Source organism: Malania oleifera, chromosome 7 (assembly GCF_029873635.1).
Source record: "Malania oleifera isolate guangnan ecotype guangnan chromosome 7, ASM2987363v1, whole genome shotgun sequence".
NCBI lineage: Eukaryota > Viridiplantae > Streptophyta > Magnoliopsida > Santalales > Ximeniaceae > Malania > Malania oleifera.
Window position 1 is genome coordinate 12,806,797 of NC_080423.1, and position 4,275 is coordinate 12,811,071.

The following is a 4,275-nucleotide window of genomic DNA, read 5'->3' on the forward strand; positions in this document are numbered from 1 at the left end:
TTTTATATAAATAAATTATCATCACATCATACATTCCAGCTCAGCAGGTCACAATCCACCTGGACCCGTGGGCACCAGGGATATAACAAAACATACAGCAGAAGCCTACGCAGCAGAAAGTACAAAATTATATACATCTCATCACAATGTGCATAACACATACCAGAGTCACTACAATTACTATCTCACAGTATATACATCCCAAAAATGAAATCTAGGGACAATTCCCACAAAAACCTAACTGTCCCTACCAAAAACTTACCCTTCCAAAGAGGGCAACCAACTGATCTAGATCAGCGGGGCTTTTCCCGCTCTCCTATCAGGGGCTCCTGAAAAATGTATAAGATTTAGGGGTGAGACACCTCTCAGTAAGGGAAATAAACTAATACCAGTGTGTGGCAACATGAGTATTCTGTGTTCTACATATACCATACATAACATATTCAATACTGTTTATCAAATCTGGGAAAACATATGCATATCAACACATAGCAGAATATACTGCATTTTCATAAACATATCTCATCTCGTACACTAATAATAACATAAAACAATCCTGGTAGGTTAGCTGGCTGTTGTCATGTATTACCCCCACATGACTGGGTTGTGTGGCCCGAAGGCGGGACTTGACAATAGTTGGCCGACCACTGCCAAGTCAAACAATAGTTTGTAGGTCCGATGGGTCTACCCAGACTGGTCCGTACACCAGGGGCGATAACGGCACACTTCTTGAAAATAACCACATCGACCATCCAATCTCACACCACTCCGTACAGCGGCGTTAACACAGATATCATGATCACGAAGACCATGGACACATAACAACGGTACCGTGCAAGTGCTAGCCTAGACCAAGCCAACCAGGTTCTGATATCATATACATATACTAAAATCGTGATACATAAATATCTCATATCATTTATTTTCGCATCAATCATATCATTTCACATATATACGTGTATCATAAAAATCATCGACCCGTACGCCGGTATTACACATTTTAATATAGCACGGCCCGTACGCCGGCAAATCACATAGCACAGCCCGTACGCTGGCAATCCACATAACACGGCCCATACGCCGGCAATCACATAGCATAGCCCGTATGCTGGCAAATCACATAGCACAGCCCATACGCTGGCAAATCTCATCCACATAGCACGGCCCATACGCCGGCAAATCACATATACATATAAAAATATCTCGGCCCGTACGCCGGTTTTCCATCATAGAAATCCATATCATCCCCATTCCAAAAAAAAAAAACAGTACAAAACATTTTTATACTCATGCCACACTAAACAAATTTTCCTCGTATTCAACATATCATCATTTAAACAGTATTTTTCAAATATAAATCATATATATAAATATATTTATTTTTCCTAAAACCAGATGCTATATATATGTATACATGCATTTTCTTAAACAAAACTAGCTTAGTTTATCCCCTTACCTGATTCCTGAAAAGCCCCTAAGAAAATCTCCCCCGTACCCACAAGGTTCTCAACTCAACACCCTGAAAATGAAAACTCGCAGAATTAAAGTTCAGTATTTTCGTACGTACAACATTTTCTATAACTACCACTAAGTCAAATTCGACTTTAAAAAGTCTTACCTCAACTTAGGGATGATTTCCCACGTTCCCAATCAACACCCTGGAACTGAAAATTTCCAATATTAAAGTTCAGTATTTTTACGCGTATATCACTTTCTTCAACTGTCAAAAATCCAAATATTGAATATAAAGCCTTACCTTGGATTTGGGATGAAATCCAATTTCGTTTTCCTGACGATCCGTTCCGGCAAACTTGTAGAGAATTTCGCCAGGAGCGTCGTGGTGGTTTCGGTTTGTCGATCCGGCGTAAAACTAACCCGAAATCGAAGAGAGAGAGAGAGAGAGTTGTAGGAGAGAGAGAGAGAGAGAGAAAGTGAGAGAGAAGAGAGACACGGCCAACAAATCCAAAAATTGGATTTCCTTCCAAAGCTTCTTAAAGAAGCTTACTAATTTAATAATATATATATATATATATATAATAAACCTAAAGTAAAGTAAAGAAGCTTTCATACCTTTTATATATATATATATATATATATATATATATACACACACACACACAAGTATATATATATATATATATATTTGTTCCTTATCATACTGTTTATTTTATTTATTAATTTAATTAATTAATTTTATTTTATTATTTTATTATTATTATTATTATTATATTTTTTTTTTCGGGTTACTACAGTAGAGCTCCAAAAGAGGAAAATTTGAGATTCCTTAAAAAAAAATGAGCTCACTTCTATTTATACGTGAGCAAGCCCAAGAGAAAATCGACGCCGGTTTCCCTCATTCCCACAAAATCATCGCCGATTTTGTGGTTGACTCACCCAGTTGACTCAAAACTGGTGACGATTTTTCTCTGCTCTCAAAAACCATCTACAGTTTTGGTCCAGTCAGCAGAATTTCTTCCTTTTTTCTTTTGTTTTCCTTTATTTCTATCTTTTAAATTTATTTTCTTTTATTTTTTCGGGTTCGAGTTTCTACAAATGAAGAAGTTTGGGATAGACAAATGCAACCCTATGACAACTCCGGTTGAAACGAGATTGGAGTTGAGAAAAAATGAGTAAGGAAATGTTGACTCCACATATTTCAAGAGTTTGGTTGGAAGCTTGAGGCAATTGACATGCACCAGACCAGACATACTCTATGGAGTTAGACTTGTCAGCAGGTACATGGAGACTCCTGACCGGTCCCATCTGAATGCAGGGAAGAGGATACTCCGCTGTGTCAGGGGTACCATCACTGATGGTACGTTTTATTCATCAAAAGGTGATTATAAACTTATTAGTTATTCATATAGTGATTGGGGAAGAGATCTTGATGAAAGAGAAAGCACAAGTGGATTCACATTCTTCATGGGAGATACAATGTATACATGGCCATCGAAGAAGCAACCCATCGTAACACTTTCATCATGTGAAGTTGAGTATGTTGCTGCCAGTTCAACTGTTTTTCATGGTATATGGATCAAGAATGTACTGAAGTATCCGGTATTTTTTCAAAATGACCCCAAAGAAGTCTACATCGACAATCGATCAGCGATTACACTTGCGAAGAATCCAGTATTCCATGAAAGAAGCAAGCATATTGATACTCGGTATCATTTCATCAGGGAGCATGTCAAGAAGAGAGAAGTGGATTTGATATCTTGTAGAACATATGATCAAACTGCTGATATTTTCACGAAGCCACTCAGGCATTATATTTTTGCAAAACCGAAGACAATGCTCGGAATGACAAAACTAGGAGAGTCAAGTTTACGGGGGGATGTTGAAAATTAAACTTGATTGGAGATGGCCAGCAGCTCACCTCTGTTGAATTTGGGCTGGAGTTGGCAGCAACCTCACCAAAATCTCACAAATTTCAGCCACCATTGTTGATTATATTGTTCTAGCCTTACTATAAATAGATGTGTGTGTGTGTAATGTCATGTGTGGTGTAGAGAGGGTGAATAACCAGTGAGAGATTTTGTATTGAGATTTTCCTCTGTAATTTATTTCTAGTTTATTATTGAAATTAATTGTTTTGCAATTGAGTGCAATCCTCATTGAGTTTCAATCACAACCATTGATTGAGTGAGTCCCCTCCACCCATTATCTCTGGTATTCTCCTTGCCGCACAACAATTAATTATTGTTAACAAACTTTGCTACTCGCCTCTTTATTTGTTTGCCTCCTTTATTCATGTTTAATTTCTGAAATTAAAACACTGTGTTGCTTTGCTATATAGAAGAAAGAAAAGTAGCATGATAAAAGCAAAATGAATTCAAACTAATTGATACAAGACAATAATGTGTGCGAAAAAAAAAAACCCAAAATGTTGATTTTAGTGGGTTGCTTTCCAAAATTTGATGGCAAGCTGAATTATTGAAATGGGTTCATGCATGGGTTTATTGAAATATTCATTGTTCTAGTTCTTAATTAATGTTCTTGCATGTTGGTATTGTTTTTTATTTTATTTGCGGGTTAATGTTGAGCTATCCTTTTATATTGGTTAGCTTGGGTGGAGGTAACTAGTTCAATTACAATAACTCCTCTATATTAGTCAAAAAAAATATTGTTGCTGGTCTCCCTTTAAGGAACATGAAGATTCATAATTTTGAAGGGTTTGATAAGATAATTAGGGCCAGTGCTAGGAACATGGCCAACCAAAGTATGTTATTTTATTACATATTCTTTCAAAATCCAATGGCAATTGAAGACCTAGCA

General features: G+C 36.8%; 1 long non-coding RNA gene across 1 annotated transcript; it reads right to left on the bottom strand.

Annotated features, from left to right (window-relative positions):
* Positions 1–230: 230 nt before the first annotated feature.
* On the bottom strand, positions 231–1,872 carry LOC131160235 (uncharacterized). The gene is made up of 4 exons (XR_009137969.1): positions 1,757–1,872; positions 1,619–1,664; positions 1,457–1,519; positions 231–329 (listed from the first exon to the last, which is right to left on the bottom strand). It is a non-coding gene; the product is annotated as an uncharacterized LOC131160235 (long non-coding RNA).
* Between the last annotated feature and the right edge of the window lie 2,403 nt (positions 1,873–4,275).